Raw genomic sequence first — 19,500 nt, forward strand, 5'->3', positions numbered from 1 at the left:
GTTAGGATAACTAGGGCTTGCTCTTAGTGTCAGTGTTTTGAAGGTGTCATATTGACCTGGCTTTGGTTGATTATGTTCTTTTGAGGACTTTTACCCATCTGCATGTCTTTGGTTCTTGGATGTTCCTATTGCAGTAGGTATTAAGGAAGTGGTTAACCTCCATAGTTCTCATGTGGCAGGCTTCTCTGCTGGGTGTCTTTGCCTGTATAGATATAAATTGGCATGTTCATATGGTTCAGAATCTGTGGGTCCAATGAAGATGGGCAGAGAGGTGGCAGGAGAATGGAGGTCTTCCTGGGCTTCTTCAGTGATCAGGGCAGTTTGGGCTATACCAGAGGACTCAGTGAGAAGTGGAGCAGGGTATGGCCTGTTACTGTTATCGTTTTTGTACTCCCTTCTTCTTCTACATCTCCATTTCCTTTATCAGATCACTTGTACCCTTATGTCCTCATCTGTTTCTCCCCAACACAGCCTATCCTGGCTTATCAAAATTTTCTTGACTTCATCAATTACTTGAGGATATGTACTATTATATAAATATTTATAGCATGGAGCTTCAGGTAAGAGAGAACATGTAACATTTGTCCTGAATTGAGAGGAAGGTCAATATATCAATCAATATGAACTTTTCTAATTGTATACCTTTGTTTTAAAGGTCATTGTCTCATGTTTCTTTATAGTTGAATAGTATTCTAGGGTTTGTAACATAGCAGGAGAATGAGTAAGATGCAGGAAAGGTTCATCCAAAGCAAGTTATGGATTAAAATGTTATAGAGTCACCTGTTACTTGGTATGATAGTATGATAATTTGAAACATGAAAACCTTTTTACTAATAAATCATAAAGAATAATTTTAAAAAGTCACAAGGCAAATAAATGAAAGATGGAAAATGGAATAGCTAAAATAAAACCAGTAATAGTCAGTATCACTACTAACAATAATAGATAATAGGATATCCTGAAGAAAACAAACACTTAGGAAAATAACAGGAAAAAGCATGAGAAAATAAACAGAATGGCAGAGAGAGGGAGGGAGGGAGAGAGAGAGAGAGAGAGAGAGAGAGAGAGAGAGAGAGAGAACATCTTACTCCCTTAGCTTCCTGCGTTCACATAGGAACATTCTCTCATTTATGCACTCTCACTAAGAGATGGCACCGTCCTTAACAATCACTTGACCCTTAAACTATGGGTTGTGAACTGTGAACTTTAAAGCTCCCCAACTCCCTGAGATTCCACCTTACAGCAATCAGGATGGTTAAGATCAAAAACTATGGTGACAGCACATGTTGGCAAGAATGTGGAGAAGGCAGAAAGTCTCTCCGTTGCTGGTGAGACTGTAAACTGGTACAAACACTCTGGAAATCAATCTGGAGCTTCCTCAGATATTTGGAAATAGATCCACCTGAAGAGCAAGGTATACCACTCTTGGATATATATATATATATATATATATATATATATATATATATATATATATATATATATATATATATAATATACACCCCACCATTCCACAAGGGCATGAGGTCCAAAATATTCGTAGTGGCCCTATATGTTATAGCCAGAAGCTGGAAATAACCCAGATGTCCCACAATGGAAAAATGGATACAGGAAATGCAGTTCATTTACAAGATGGAATACTATTCAGCTATTAAGAACATGAGTTTTGCAGGCAAATGGAAATAGAAAATATCATCCTGAGTGAGGTAACTGAGACCCCAAAGGATAAGCATGGTTTATGCTCACTAATAAATAGATATTAGCCCAAAAAGTACAGAATACCCAGGAGAAAATTTTCAATACCGAAGAAGGTTAACAAGCCAAAGGGCCCAAATGTGGAAGCCTCAATCTCACTTGGGAAGGAGAAGAAATCAATAATGGGGGAGCAGGGGAGAGGGAAAGGAAGAGAGGGACCTGAATAGGAGAGTGGACTGAGAGGGGGAAGGGGGAATATGATCACGTATTAGGAGCCGGAAGTAAACAGGACAGAAGTCCCGAGGGCCAGCAGAAAGAATGAAACAGGCAACCTCAGGAGGTAGGAGTTGTGTGGACCCATTGAAAAGTACTGGAGACCTGGGCAGTGAAAGACTTTCAAGACCCAACGGGACGAAACTTAGGGGAAATGCCTACAGTGGGAAAGGGAACTTGTTGAGTCCACCACCAGTAGAAAGACAGGGCATCAAGTGGAGGGATGGGGTTGCCAACTCACAGTCAAAAATTCTGACCAATAATTGTTCCTGTTTGAAAGAACTTCAGGGACAAAAATGGGAAAAAGCCTGAGGGAAAAGAGGTCGAGTGACTGAACCAAATTAGGATCCAGCTCAAGAGGAGACCGCAAGACATGCCACTCTTACTGATGCTGTGGTGTGCTTACAGACAGGAGCCTAGCATGGCTGCATTCCAAGAGACCCAAAAAGAATTTGAAAGAGTCAGATGCAGATAATTACATGAAACGGATGAACGGAAGCCCTAGGGAGCCCTGTGTTTGAATTAGGGAAAAGCTGAAAGAAGCTGAGGAGGAGGAGGGTGACCACATAGGAAGACCAGCAGTCTCAACTAACCTGGACCCCTCAGATCTCTCAGCCACTAAGCCACCAATCAGACAGCATATACCACCTGGTATTAGGCCCCTGACACACAGCAGAGGACTGTCTGGTCTGGCCCCAGTGAGAAGATGCACCTAACTCTGGAGAGACTTGAGGAGTGGGGAGTTTGCTGAGGTGGTGGTGAAGACATAGTGACATCCTCTTGGAGACTGGTAGGGTGAGAGGAGGAAGTTTGGAATGTGGTACAGTCAGAAGGCAGACAGAGGGGACAGGGGGATAATGACTAGACTGTAAAATATAGCTGAATATGCAGCAGAGAATGACCTTGTTGGACCCCAGGAGAGGATAAGGCCTTAGTCCTGACAAGTCTTGATGCCCCAGTGTAGGGGAATGTCAGGGCAGAGTAGTGGAAGATAGTGGGTAGCATCCTCATAGAAGTAGGAGGAGATAGCGGGTTTTTTGAAGAGAAACCTGTAAAGGGGATAATATTTGAAATATAATTAAAAATATTCAATAAAAATATCAAAAAAATTTTGATTAAAGATAAAAATATAAATTAATAAATAAAATGTGCATTTAAAAAACAACTCAAATCCAAAACCAAATAAACCTTTTTGATTCAGTTTATATTCTTTGATATTTTCTTATGAAATTGAAATCAAACTATTATATTATGTTTATGCCACATTTTCTTTTTTTTATATGCCCTGTCTTTGCCATATTTCAATATATGTTACGTTTTCCTGTCACAAAAACAGAATGATTTGAGTCATTATCAAGCGGAATTTTCTTATCCTGACATTGCATATGCCAGTGTAAAAGATGAGGCTTGTTTCACTCTATGTGCTTTAGAGGTTCAAAAAGATGAGTGTAAAAATGTGCGAAATCCTGTTGTGTGCTAGAGAACACCGTTGTTCTCTTATGTTAATGTAAGGGCACAGAGATTGAGTACGTTTAACAGGATCATATTTTTTTAAAATATTTAAAGAGTAGTTTCTTGTTGTGGTTGTTGGTACATCAAGACATCTAGAATTGGGGCTACAAGAGTTTAGTTATTGACTGTGCTTGTCTGAGGTCATTGCTAGTGCTTTCTCTCCCTGTGATGTGATTAACTTGACCTGCTTCCAGGCATTGTGCCTCCTCTCAGTTACTTTTCATTGAACAGTTTTAAAACACATTCCATTTTCTTTATTGGGATTTGGCAAATTATCCTGTTAAACATCCTTTCAAAATGACCTTTAATGGCCTATGGTATATCAGTTGCTTCATTGTATTGATTTCCTTATGCATTAGCTGAACTTGCTCTTTCAAGCCCATTAAAAAACTACATTTTCCAGGCAAATAGCTTCAGTCGGGACTTCATTGACAGAGTGTTTCTGCCCAAAAGTTTTATGAAGAAGACAAAGAAGACAATTTTTTCTTAAATGTAGTATTTTTTTTCTGTTAAGTAATTATTTTGTAAATGAAGAGTTTAGTCAATCTTATTAAAGAGAAGAAAAAAGATAAGTATTTTGGTCAAAATAACATATTCTTTTATTTTAATTACTTCATCTTCACATAGACCAAAAATTGGGAATAAAATTATTATAGTTCACTTATCACATAACTATTCTTGTTACAAGTTTTTATATTACATGAAAAGCAACAAATATAGGCCCACAAAAGAAATTAACTTGAAATATGAAAGACTAGTAGGTCCTGATTCACAGGTCCAGTATTCAGGAAATAGTGCCAGATGGATCTTAGTGATTTCACGATTTCAAGACTAGTCTGGTCTACATAGTGAGATCCAGGATATCCAGGCTGAATAGAGAATATCTATATCTATATCTTTATCTATATCTATATCTATATCTATATCTATATCTATAACTATATAGATATATAGTTGTGATGTATATACATGTATACATATACATATATAAATATATACATATAGACATATAGACATAAATAATGTGATTAAAATTATCAAAATAAACATACATATTTCAGTGTTGTAAATATTCTCTAAACTATCATTTAAATATATAATTATATTAATAATGTATAAATTATATATCATCTTAAATGATAAAGATTTATAAAATAAAATCCCATTAATATTTTATTAGTTTTTACAAATAAAACTGAAATATAATATGATGTATTTTATTGTTATCAAGATAGGATTAATATTAATTACAATTAAATTAAAATTAAATTTTACTAGTACTTATAAATGTAAAGAACAAAATGTGCATACCTATGAATTTGTGAAAAATTGTGTATGCACAGTTTTATATTTTTGCATACAACTTAAATTTGTGTAAATACTAAATATATGTATATTCATATATTATGTCACAAAACCTTTTTTACATACAGAGAAAACTACCACCCAACAAACATGTTTCCAATTAATTTTTATTTACACACTAATTAGAATCTAGAGATATATTTTCAAATTGTTCAGTGCAGTTTTTTCCTTAGCGATATATTTTTTAAAAAGCAATACTAATTTCCTTAAAGCTTTGTTCACTTCAAAGAATTTACTATTCATCTCGTTTGTACTTTCAGTACATTTATATATTTGTACATAGCCATGTAAATTAAGAAGTTATATACATGAGGATCCACATACATACAGCCACCAAACCCAGAGAACATTGCTGATACCAAGAAGTGCAGGCTGACAGGCGCCTGATATAGTTGTCTCCTGAGAGGCTCTGCCAAAGCCTGACAAATACAGAGGCGAATGCTTGCAATCAACCATTGAACTGAGAACTGGGTCCCCATTGGAGGAGTTAGAGAAAGGATTGAAGGAGCTGAAGGGGTTTGAAACCCCATAAGAACAAGAATAACAACCAACCCAGGGACTAAACCACCAAGAGTAGACATGGAGCCACCCGTGGCTCCAGCTGCGAATGTAGCAGAGGATGGCCTTGTTGGGAACCTATGGGAGGAGAAGCCCTTGGTCCTGCCAAGGCTGGAACCCACCAGTGTAGGGGAATGTCAGCTAGGGAGTCCTAAGGGGGTGGTTGGGTGGGGAAACACCATCATTGAAGCAGGGGGAGGGAGGACGGAATAGGGGGTTTATGGACGGGAAACTGAGGAAGGGGATAACATTTGAAATGTAAATAAAAATATCTAATAAAAAGAAGTAATATACAATATTTCATACTATAAATAATCAAGTTTTTCTGATGTAGTAATTTAAAATGTAACCTGGAAAAGATCAACATTGCATATCCTTCTAGATTTGTTCTTTGACAGAGTCTCAAACTTGTTATTCAAATAAACATCGTTAATAGAGCACATATTTTTAGCAGTGAGGTAAGGAAGTAAAAAGCCTAGAGAACCACATGGTGATTAATATCTGAAACAAACTAGCAGGCAGAGAAACACTGAAAGTCAGTCACCACTTGGACCCCATACAACACATGAACGTGCCTGAGACTGGAGAAAGACTAGAAGCCCTTCCTCACCTGAGCTTAATGTAATGAAACTGAATTCAAGGCACACAATAAGTTTTTAATATTGAGGGCTTTTGACAATTCTTCCCAAATGTTTCCTAAAGTATTTTATTGACTCCGTAACAATGTGAGTACTTGAGCCCAGTGTAGCTGTGATTATTTTCTTTTTCTTCTCTTTTATTGGATATTTTCTTTATTTACATTTCAAATTTTATCCCTTTCCCCCCCTCTCCAATCCGTCCTCTCCCCGTCCCCCTGCTTCTATGAAGATGTTCCTATTTCCACACACCCACTCCCACCTCACAGCCCCGGCATTCACCTACACTGGTGGATCCAGCCTTCACAGGACCAAGGGTTTCTCCTCCCATGTCCAATAAGGCCATCCTCTGCTTCATATGAGGATGGACTCATGGGTCCTTCCATGTGTACTCTTCGGTTGGTGATTTAGTCCCTGGGAGCTCAAAGGGGTCTGGTTGGTTGATATTGTTGTTCTTCTTATGGGGTATTATTATTATTATTATTATTATTATTATTATTATTATTATTTAATCTTTTCTTACAGTCCAGACTTTATCCCTCTCCTGGTCCACCCTCTGATTATTCCACATACCTCCTCTCCACACTGCATCCTTGAAGAAAGGCTACCCTAGTCTCTAAGAGGAAGTGCTCACCCCCATCTTAGCGGGCCTCCCTACTCCCTGGGGCTTCAAGTCTCTTGAGGGTTAGGTGCCTCTTCTCTCACTGAAGCTCCAACAAGCAGTCCTCTGCTGCATATGTGTCAGGGTCTCAGATCAGCTGGTGCATGCAGTCTGGTTGGTGGCTCAGTGTGTCTGAGATCGCTGGGCCCAGGTTAATTGAGAATGCTGGTCTTCCTGTGGGATCGTCCACCTCCTCAGTATCACACAGACCAGAACTGTGTCCTCCTTTCCAAAACCTGGGCTTCTAACAGAATTCCTGCTGTAGTCTTGCAGGTAATTGTGGTTCAGAGACTAACACCTTCAAATCATTACTAACGAATTACTAAAAAACTGCTAAGAGTAGAAGTCTTAGCGTTGAGACTGGATGCTCGTTTTAATACCTAAGCCTTATACAGGGCAGCAGACACATGGCTTGATTCACCCGAGCTTTCCACGTTCTGTTATTTACCCCCGTAACTGGAGCCTGAGACTTCTATAGGCCTTTAAACCAATTCAGATTTCATTCCGTTTTCTTCACCTAAGATGATGCAGATCAATTTGCCTTGCTATTTGGAACTCCCCGCCCCAGCCCCCCCTCGTCTTTTGAGCATATTGAGCACATCACCCCACTGAAAGCTCTGTATTTATGTTCTTAAAGACAATGTTGTATTCCGCTTTGCATGTTCTGACAATAAAATCATGCTTAATGCAAACTCCAAACTTCAAAATTGTTATAATTTCATCAGATAGCCTTCTTTGATCTTTCAAATTAACCATTGTTAGGAAATATTTTCTTGATATTCAAAAGGGAAGTGATAATCCATATCTACATTGTTTGAGTTCTCAATTATATTTCAGACTTCTTACATAGATTTGTGTAGGTATCTTTTAGAAGACAGCCACTAAAATTCATATCCTTATTTTACGGGTTCAAAACACAACTAGCTCTCTGCTTAGTGTTTACATCATACAGTTCTTTTATTCTTTCCCCAAATTGCACTGTCACACTGACAAAGTCTCTTGAACAGCTTTGTAACACAAATGATAGTCTATTGGAGTTAGTTAAGACATTCCCTGATACTAGGTACCTCTTGTTCAGCCAAACTCTTGCTAACAGTTTTTTTCTTTTTATTCCTCCCCTGAAGAGACCAATTTTTACCTATTTAACGAGTCCAGCTTTTAGCAATATGAACTCAAGCACCTTCATGTTCTGTCCTGAATGCTAAAGGCATGGCTGGTCATTCAACTAATTGCTGCCATGCCAACCAAATAGCAGAGCCTTTTCCAACAGATCTATTTCTCCTGCTGATTTCATTTTTTAAAAAAAATATTCACTCCACAAAGTGTGCAATTAAAAAGCAATCTGACAATTGAAGATTATACTCCTTTGCCTCTCCAAACTTCTCCGTAAAGAAATGAACAAAAAAATTTCTCTGCCTTAATATTTATAATTTAGAAGCCTTTAGTGTTGTATAATTGTTCCTGAGAGGTACATGGTGGGAGCTGTTTACACGAGATGAATGGAAGCATGGATTTATAAGTGCATGCTCCATTACACACATAGTATATTGCTTCTTAATTTACATCTTGCTTTGGGCTATGAAGAAGATTACCCTGGCAATTTCTGAAGAGTTGTTCCCAAATCTGTAGACTTGTTTCCCAAGGCTTCTTTTTATGCTGTGATTTGAAAACCATTTGGTAGTAGAAATTCTATCATGCGTTTGTCAGATAAATTTGCCACTTATCTTTGGCTCACGGCAAAGCAGTGGCTTGAGAATGCAGTGTGGATCTATGACTTACTTTAATGGGACAGGAATATGTAGAGCCAGAAGAAAAATAATATCATTACTTTTCTTTAGTGAACAATCCTGTAAATATATTGCTAAAAAATTTCCTTTTGAACAGCATAGTCAAATGGAGGACAGTGAAAATAATGTGAGAAGTCAGACTAAGATTTTCTGGTAACTTCTTGACTGTTCTCCACAGCATTTCAAAATCCTCACCTCTTCATATCTGCTTCTATGGGCCATGGCCAAGAAGATTATCAAGGACACTAAGAGGATATAATAAACAACAGCTACTAATTTAACAGTTTAATTTAGAGTAAAACAATATTAAGCAAGCCCAAGTTAAAACTAATGACTAAATTTTTCCTTGTGAAACAATTCAAAATTGTCAAAAGGTTTTTTTTTCTAATTTAGAAAAAAAAATCTCAAAATATTTTGTAGCCATCATATAGGAAAGTATGAAAAAATTGCTGATTTTCTCAAAATGCAGTCCTTCCTTTTATTTTTAGTTTTTTACTTTTAAATATTTTTATTGGATTTTTTTTATACATTTCAGATGTTATTGCCTTCCCCAGTTTCCTAGACTTAAGGCCCATTTCCCATCCCGCTTCCCTTCTTCTATAAGGGTGTTCTCTTCCCCAACCACCCTTTCTTAACCCCCAGACAGTTCCCTACACGGGGGCGTCCAGCCTTGGCAGGACCAAAGGTGTTTCTTTCCATTGGTGCCGAACAAAGCCACCCTCAGCCACATATGCAGCTGGAGCCGTGGGTCAGACCATGTGTAGTCTTTGGATAGTAGTTTAGCCCCTGGGAGCTCTGGTTGGTTGTCTTTGTTGTTCTTATGGGGTTGCAAGGTCCTTCCGTTCTTTCAGTCCTTTCTCTAATTCCTCCAACAGGAATCCCGTTCTCAGTTCAATGGTTTGCTGCTAGCATTTGCCTCTGTATACAACATGCTGTGCCAATCAGGAGACAGCTATATCCAGCTCCTGTCCGCATTACGTCTTACCTTCATCAATCTTACCTAGTTTCCCTAGTTTTGGTGACTGTATATCCATGTGGGGAAGGCTCTCAATGGCTGTTCCATCATCATCTGCTCCAATCTTTGCCTCCATATTTCCTCCTATAAATATATTTGTTTCCCCTTTAAGAAGGAGTGAAGCATCTGCTCTTTGGTCATCCTTTTTGAGCTTCATGTGGTCTGTGGATTGTATGTCGGGTAATTCAAGCTTTTGTGCTAATATCCACTTATCCCTGAGTGCATACCATGTGTGTTTTTCTGTGATTGGGTGACCTCACACCCAACGATATTTTCTACTTAAATTCATCTGCCTATGAATTTCATGAAGTCATTGCTTTTGATAGCTGAGTAGTCTTTCATTGTGTAGCTATACCGTATTTTCTGTATCCATTCCTCTGTTGAAGGTCATCTGGGTCTTGCCAGCTTTTGGTTATTATAAATAAGGCTGCTATGAACAGAGTAGAACATGAGCCTTTGTTGTATGTTGGAGCATCTTTCAGTAATATGCACAGGAGAAGTATAGCTGGGTCTTCAGATGGTGAAATGTCCAACTTTCTGAGGAACCTCCAGACTGATTTCCGGAGTAGTTGTACTAATATGCAATCCTACCACCAATGGACGAGTGTTCCTCTTTCTCCACATCTTCACCAGCATTTGTTGTCACCTTATTTTTTTAACTTATCCATTCTGACTGGTGTGAGGTAGAACCTCAGGGCTGTTTTGATTTGCATTTCCCTGATGACTAAGGATGTTGAGCATCTCCCTAGCTGCTTCTCAGTCATTTGATATTCTTCAACTGAGAATTCTTTGTTTAGCTCTGAACCCAATTTTTTAATGGGATTCTTTGGCTCTCTGGAGTCTAACTTCTTGAGTTCTTTGTATATTTTGAATATTAACCTCTATCAGATGAAGGATTGGTAAAGATCTTTTCCCAATCTATTGGTGGTCATTTTGTTCTAATGAGAGTGTCTTTTGCCTTACAGAAATTTTGCAGTTCTATGTGGTCCCATTTGTCGATTCTTGATCTTAGAATATAAGCAATTGGTGTTTTTGTTCAAGAAATTTTTCCCACTGCCCATGTGATGGAGACTCTTGCCCACTTTTTCTTTTATTAGATTGAGTGTATCTAGTTTGATGTGGAGGTCCTGGATTCACTTGAACAGGATTTGCTTTGTAAAGGGTGATAAAATGGATCGATTTGCATTCTTCTACATGCTGACCTTCAGTTGAACCAGGACTGTTTGTTGAAAATGCTATCTTTTTTTCCATTGGATGGTTTTAGCACCTCTGTCAAAGATCAAGTAACCATAGGTGTGTGGGCTCATTTCGGGGTCTTCAATTCTATTCCATTGATCTACCTTCCTGTCTCAATACCAATACCATACATTTTTTATCACTATTATTCTATAAAACTGCTTAAGGTCAGGGATAGTGATTCCCCCAGAAATTCTTTTATTGTTGAGTATAGTTTCCACTATCCTTGTTTTTTTATTATTCCAAATGAATTTGCAATTTGCTCTTTAAAATTCTATGAAGAATTGAGTTGTAATTTTGATGGGGATTGCATTGACTCTGTAGATTGCTTTAAGCAAAATGGCCATTTTCACTATACAATCCTGACCATCCATGAATGAGCATGGCAGGTCTTTGCATCTTCTGAGATCTTCTTCTATTTCTTTTTTCAGAGACTTGAAGTTCTTGTCATACACATCTTTCCCTAGCTTGGTTAGAGTCACACCGAGGTATTTTATATTATTTGGGACTATTGTGAAGCGTGTCATTTACCTAATTTATTTCTCAGCCTATTTATCCTTTGAGTAGAGGAAGGCTACTGATTTGTTTGAGTTAATTTTATTCCAACACACTTTGGTGAAATTGTTTATCAGGCTTAGTAGTTCTCTTGTTGATCTTTTGGGCCACTTTAGTATATTATCGTATCATTTGCAAATAGTGATATTTTTACTTCTTCCTTTCCAGTTTATATCCCTTTGACCTCCTTTCATTGATTGCTCTGGCTAGGACTTTAAGTACTATATTGAATGAGTAGGGAGAGAGTGGGCAGCCTTGTCTAGTTCTTGATGTTAGTGGGATTTCTTCAAGTTTCCCTCCATTTAGTTTAATATTGGCTACTGGTTTGCTGTATATTGTGGACTTTCTGTCATTTTTGTTGTTATTGAAGACCTGCCTTAGTCTGCAGTGATCTGATAGGATGCATGTGATAATTTCTATCTTCCTGTATCTGTTGAGGCCTGTCTTATGACCAATTACATGGTCAATTTTGGAAAAGGTAGCATGAGGTGCTGAGAAGAAGGTATATCCTTTTGTTTCTGGATGAAATGTTCTACAAATATCTGCTAAATACATTTGGCTCATAGCTTCTGCTAGTTTATCTATGTCTCTGTTTAATTTCTTTTTCCATGAACTTTCCATTGATGAGAATTGGGTGTTGACATCTCCTACTATTATTGTGTGAGGTTCTATGTGTGATTTGAGCTTTAGTAAGGTTTCTTTTATGAATGAGGGTTCCCTTGCATTTGGAACAGTTATTTATGATTGAGAGTTCATCTTGGTGGATTTTTTCTTTGGTGAATATGAAGTGTCCTTCCTTATCTTTTTTGATGACTTTCAGATAAAGTTGATTTTATTCAATATTAGAATGCCTACTCCAGCTTGTTTCTTTGGGCCATTTGCATGGGAAGTTGTTTTCTAGCCTTTTCCTCTGAGGTAGTATTTGTTTTTGACTCTGAGGTTGTTTCCTGTATGCAGCAAATTGCTGGGTCCTCACTGTGTATCCAGTTTGTTAACTGTGTTTTTTATTGGGGAATTACGTCCATTTATGTTGAGAGATATTAAGAAATAGTGATTGTTGCTTCGTGTTATATTTGTGTTTGGATGTGAGATTATGTTTGTGTGCTTGTCTTCTCTTTTTTTTATTGCAAAATGATTAGTTTCTTGCTTTTTCTAGGGTGTAGCTTGCCTCCTTTTATTGTAGTTGTCCATCTATTATCCTTTGTAGGGCTGGATTTGTAGAATGATACTGTGTAAATTTGGTTTTGTCATGGAATGCCTTGGTTTCTCCATCTATGTTAATTGAGAGTTTTGCTGGATATGGTAACCTGTGCTAGCATTTGTGTTCTCTTAGGTTCTGTATGACATGTGTCCAGGATCTTCTTGTTTTCATAGTGTCTGGTGAGAAGTCTGGTGTAATTCTTATAGGTCTGCCTTTATATGTTACTTGACATTGTTCCCTTACTGCTTTTAACATTCATTCTTTGTTTCGTGCATTTGGTGCTTCAACTATTATGTGCCAGGAGGAATTTCTTTTGTGGTTCCATCTATTTGGAGTTCTGTAGGCTTCTTGTATGTTTATGGGCATCTCTTTCTTTAGGTTAGAGAAGTTTTCTTCTATAATTTTGTTGAGGATATTTGCTGGCCCTTTAATTTGGGAGTCTTCACTCTCTTCTCTACATATTATCCTTAGCTTTGATCTTCTCATTGTGTCCTGTATTTTCTGGATGTTTTGGGCTAGGAGCTTTTTATGTTTTACATTTTCTTTCATGGTTGTGTCAATGTTTTCTATGGTATTTTCTGCCCCTGAGATTCTCTCTTCTATCTCTTGTATCTGTTAGTGATGCTTGCATCTATGACTCCTGATCTCTTCCCTAGGTTTATATCTCCAGGGTTGTCTCCTTTGTGCTTTATTCATTCTTTCTATTTCCGTTTTTAAAACCTGAAAAATTTTGTTCTATTACTTCACCTATTTGTTTGTGTTTTCCTATAATTCTTTAAGGGAATTTTGTGTTTCCTCTTTAAGGACTTCTACTTGTTTACTTGTGTTGTCCTGTTTGTCCTCCTTAATGTCCTCCATCATCATCATAAAGTGTTACTTTATATCTAAATCTTGCTTTTCCAGTATATTTGGATATTCAGTATTTCCATTGGTGGGAGAACTGGGTTCTGATGATTCCAAGTTTTCTTGGTTTCTATTTCTCAGGTTCCTGTGCTTGCCTCTTTCCATCATGTTATCTCTGGTATTAGCTTGTACTGTCACTAACAGTGGCTTGACCTTTCTTTATGCCTGTATGTTAGCACTCCTCAAGTACTATTTTCTTTCAGCTGTATCTGGTAACAGAGAGCTCTGCTCTTAGGTGTTTAGGTGCTCCTGGGGACTGGATTTCAGCTCTATGCACAGGCAGAAACCTGAAGGGTCCTGCCCCTCTCTGTTCATAGGTCCCTGTATCCAAGGGGCACAGATGGCACTAGGCCATTTCCTCTTGGGTTGGCAATGTGGGCAGAGAGTGATGTCCTCTGGGTTCTCAGGGTAGTCCATACTTCTGAGAGTCCAGCTCTCTCCCCTGTGGGATTTGGGTGCAGGTAGCTGTGTGGATGTTTCAGTTCAGTTCCAGCTGCAGGTGGGACCCAGCAGGTTCCTGTAGGTGACTGCTCCTATATTCCTGTATCCAGAGGCACTGTGCAATTTCCTCTTGGGCCAGTTATAGGGACAGAGGTGGGCAGAAGTTGTGGTCTATCCTGTGGTCTCATGATATCATGTCTGCACTCTGCGTATTCAGCTTTCTCTCCCACACGATCTGGGTGCAGGGTGATGTTGGATCGATTCAGTTCAGTTCTGGGCACAGCCAGAAACTGGAAGTGCCCTGTCCCAGAGGATTTCTGCCTTTGTGTGTCCTGAGTCCACCAGGCAGGTCACTTGGAGCAGAAAAGTTGTTCTTTCCTCTACTCTCAGGAGTGTAGGCACTCTTGGTGACTCAAATGGACCAATTCTTAAGAGAATACATGAATAATTCCAAAAATAAGGTAAAGAAAATGTCCATTAATCAAGTATGTGCTCTAATATAAATATTATGTCTCAAAGTTACTAAAGCTCTTGAACATTAAAAAAAGTACAAATATTTGGTGGGTAAACATAAATTTTGTCTCATATATATATATATATATATATATATATGGTTTTAAAATTGAAAATAGAAAGTAGCAATATATTTTTGTAAATGACTCTTCAATGGTTATGGGCTAGTAATAGGAAAGGTCAATGCTTTTGAAAATGGTTCAGTTTAGTTGACCACAAAAGAAGAAAAAATGTTAAATGAGTGGCCTTTCAGGGATATATGGTGATATTTAAAAATATAAAATCTGAATATCCAACATATTGTGCTGAATTGAAAGAATAATGTTCTTTCAGCATTATTTTATTACATATTTAAATACTTTCTTTCAATATATTCAAATCGTAGGCATAATTATTGTAAAAAAATCCTCTAACAGTCATTAAAAATTAAAATCTTAAAGCAACCACACAAACATTGCACTTCTTGGAGGAGAGCAAACAATTGTCTTAGAGAATTGCACATTTTAAACTTCAGAGACTGAAGAAAGATGGAGTAACATTTAAAGATTTAAAAGTAAAGAATTGCCATCTACTCTCTATGTGCCAATGTGCCCAGCACTACACACACACACACACACACACACACACGCAGAGACACACACACATGCACACACACACACACACACATATATGATTAAATAATAAAAGTGCTTTTAAGGCTCTGTCTGATTATGAATAATTATCAATATACCTACAATGAACAATATGGTGAGGAAACTTTCACTGGCCATTCAAGAGACCACAGATGACTACAAATTGCTAAATTCTACTGTGTATAGATTGTACAAAACATTTCTGTTTTTAAATTTTCTGCAAGAAATGTTAGTTGTAGTATTGTAAATATTTGTTGAACTTATCTTCAAAATTTTTGAACAGTGTTCCTTTTGCATGAAATTTCCCTTTTCAGTGGTATTACAGTTACAACACAGGCACCTTTCATTTACTTACATGGAAAATTTTGAATGAATTAACTGTCAAAGGCCATTAGTTCAAGTCCTTGTTATCACCATGCTGATTGCAATTATTCTACTCCTTTTCATTTAAAAAAAAGTCATCTTCTCTCAAAAGGTTTCATAGGTATTCCTAAAGTTTTATTTAAAGCACAACTAAAACACTAAATTGATTGCTCTTTGGAGATCTGGTTTAAATCAGTGTTACTTAAATCAGGGTGAGATGTAATGGCTTATTCCCTTACTGTGAAGGCAAAGCAGTTGAAGTATTCTAAAGAAAAAGATGTGATGGATTATTCATCACACAAACAATTCACATCCTCTTAGGGCCTTGGGAATTGCTTCTTCTGCTTTCAGTTGTTCAGCATTGAAAGTTTCCCATATACTTGGGCAGGGTTGGTACACATAGGTGTTTACCTCTGCTAAGCAGGACAGGGAAGAAAGACATCTGATAATATCCAGGAAGTTTGCTACATGCAGAAACCTAATGCTCTAACAGTCCGTGCCCTTTGTGCTCAAAACATACCAATCCTGTTTTGACTCCACACTCTCTCCCCTCAAATCAGGGTGTCACCCTGCCTCCCAGGAACACCAGTTCTCTGCTTTGTATATCAAAACCTTTCTCTAGGAGATGATATGCAATCCTTCTATTCATATTCTTAGTTTATCCCCTATACATTTTTTCAATAGTCAGTCAGTTGATTATAAAGAGTGTACTTTGGGACTCGTGTGTGAATCGTTGCCCCATGGGGAATAACTCTATTAGGAGGTGTCTCCTCATGAGAACTGGTGTGGCCTTGTTGGATAAAGTGTGTTACTATTGGGTTAAGCTATGCAGAAGAGTCTCCTCATCCCTTTGGAAGCCACTCCCCTGGCTGCCTTTGAAAGCCACTCCCCTGCCTGCCTTGGAATCAGAATGAACTCCCATCTTCTTCTCCAGTAGCGTGTGTACCTTGGATGTTGCCACGCTTCCCAACTGAGCCTCTAAAGTATAATCCAGAATAAATTAAATGTTGTTATTTATAAATTTTGCCTTGGTCATGGTGTTTCTTCACAGCTATGAAACCTGAACTGAGACAAATCAGTATTCCACATATGTCATGCAGTTTTTTTGCTCTTTTTAAAGCATGGGTAAATCCAACCCTGAATACCCCAATTTGCCTTGGTGCCTTGATCATTTGTTTATGCATGTGTATCAAGAGCCTGACAGCAAAGACAATGATTAAGGACACTGAAATATAAATATTTCAGCATGGATGCATTTCCATTTGGTAAGAAATCTACTGATTCACACCCAGAAAACAGAGAAGGAACAAAATATATTTGGAAACTGAAGAGATCAGTTTCAGCAGACGCTTGACAACAATTGATGTTGCCTTCCAATTAAGGCAACTCTGTTGGATTGGCAAAAAGTTAATGACAGCAAACCTGTCAACCAACATCCACACTCCAATGGTGCTTGACAAGCTGCAAAAAAAGAAGGAAAAAGAAAAGAAAAATATGGAGCACTAATTGTTGTTGAACTGCAAGTTCCACTCTTTTTCAGATCATAAGGAAGCTCTCCAAAGGGTTTTTGAATATAATCATTTATGATGTTTGAACTGTTGTCCCAAATATTAAGCCCACTGTGTCTTTGCCTATCCAATCTCTGCTCAGGAAAACTGCAAGGCTCTCTGCTGAGGGTGTGTTAAGTTTGAAATGCAAGGATTAACATTCTAAATATTCAGGCTTTCTTATGACAAACATAAGGATCTGCTTCCTCTGGTCCTGATATGAGTTATAACTGATAGAGCGTCAGCATGGGGCTGGCTCTTGGGAATCATTTCTAAAAGCAAAGGCGAACAGATGCCATCTCAAAGCAGCAAAGGAATTTTTAGAAAAATACATTAGAAAGCAATGATCCAGGGAAATAACCATAGGGAATTTTGGGAGAGCGATCCTCGAGTGCCATTTGGCTTTCTGCAAAGCACATGACAATTATAGCACACTTAGAGCCTAGCATGTGGCTCTTACACCACCAAGCTGCAAACACACCCCTTCTTACAAGGCCACTTGATAACCAACTGTTTAGTTCCTTGTCATCACTTTGCTACAAATTGAGAAGGCTCCAATCAAAGTCTCAGGATGAGAATCAGAAAGAAGAATAAGGCAAAGATGTAGAGGATCTCTCAAACCTATTTTCAAGAATAAAATAATAATAGCCAAAGTAACTTATACAAAGTTTTGAGGTTATACCTTCTCACTCAAGTAAGTTTACACAAGGATGACTCTACATGCACACAGACATAAATGGGCAGGTCCTGTCTGCCTTCTAAATATGTAGCTATATCTGTATGACAGTTTTCTATTTTGAATAAAAAATACTGTGGCATATATATTTCTGCTGAGAATGCTTTGTCATATAATTTTCTGATTATTCCTCTAAAGGGCAAAGTAGATGCAAATGTAGTCCCTCTAATACCAGTGATGATTTAGGCTACGTCAGTGTCTCAGGACTGCACTTAATAAGAAGCCAAACTTGCCACCAGCCTCTATCTTATATATAACAATTAGTAACCATTTCAAGGAGAGTTAATTATTCAACAATGTCAGTAGAGGCTACTTTGCAACAAGGCTTTATTTGAATTATTAATGACTGCTAGCATCCCCAAGCTGTAGGGATAAATGGGTAGATCAGGAGAAGAACCTGCAAATGTCTCTGACACTTCATCAATGTCTTGGCCTTTTTCTTGTCTTGGCCTGTGACTGAATCTACTAATGAGTTCTAAATGCCACCAAGCCCATCAGTGACTTCCAAAACTATCTCAGAGGACTACAGGGGTGTGCCAGCTCTCCCATCTGTGCTTACATGTCTTGGTGATGGTGAACTTGACTTCCTGATACTTTGGGTGATCTAATTTGACCTTGTTAAGGAGTACTCAAAGAGGGTTCTGCCCTGTTACACTCACTATTTCAAAAGCACTTAGCACAGGATATTTTCCTAAGAGTAATTTTTAACATTCAGAAAATGACACATGACTCTATGGTCCTTACTTAGAAGGATCAAGTATACAAGATAAATATCCAAGTGCAGATTGCAAAGCTATTAATGACAGGGAAGACTCATGCAGACTTATGGTCACCTTTTTGCTGTCACATTCCTTGTTTAACTATGATACAAGTGAATAGAATGAGAAAAAATGGGAACTACATATTTCAATATTTGTGTATTTGTCTCAAGAAGTCTATTCTAATTTTGACAGATAAATATTAGAATGAGAAGTGTGTTGCTTACTAGTCAACTTTCCAGACTCTATACAAAATTATTTTTCTTTTCTGTCAATTTGAAATTGCTAAGATTCACATGTTCCCTACAGAAGGACAGGTGTATAGCCACAAAAAAATAGCTGAGTGATCACATGGAATGCTTTTGAACCTTAGGATATAGACATTGAATCTGTTATCATTCTTACCAACTTATCTATGGAACATATCACTATGAGGGTAACTAGAAAAAGTACATACATTAAATTGACCACTATGAAATAATACAATTTGTATGTTTTTCTCTTTTTCAGTTCATTTTGAAAGCATTTTATGTCCTCCAATTAATATACACTAACAGCCTAAAAATCCATAGGCCAGTTATAGGTGTTACCAGGTAAAGGTACTTGACTTTAAGCCTGATGGTCTGAAACATGTCTAGAATTCATGTGGTGGAAGAAAAGAATCAACTCCTGCAGGTAACCCTCTGACTACAACATGTGTGGCATGGCATATGAGCCCTCTCTATATGTATACACATAAACAAATCTCCTGTATAATATACAATCACAATAAAGAAATAGAAAAAATAAATTAAAAAAAGAAAATTCATATTTTGAAGTCCAATTACCGATGTGATATACTGGGAACTAATAACCTCTAGGGTGCAGTAAGTAAAACGATTACAGCCTGAGCTTGTAGATAGAACCACTAGCCCTAAATAATAAATGAAAAGAGCTGAGAAGTCTTCTATTTACCAATTGAGTAAACAAAGCTACAGAGAATGATCTACGTAACATGTTCTGGCACCTCAATACCAGTTCTTGGGTCAATAATTTTAGACATGTCTGTCTCTGAAACTGTGAGAAAGAAATCTATAATTTTTTTTATAAATTGCATGCTTCCCAGTTCTGATAT

The sequence above is a fragment of the Rattus norvegicus genome, chromosome 9, assembly GCF_036323735.1.
Source record: "Rattus norvegicus strain BN/NHsdMcwi chromosome 9, GRCr8, whole genome shotgun sequence".
NCBI classification, from domain to species: Eukaryota; Metazoa; Chordata; class Mammalia; order Rodentia; family Muridae; genus Rattus; species Rattus norvegicus.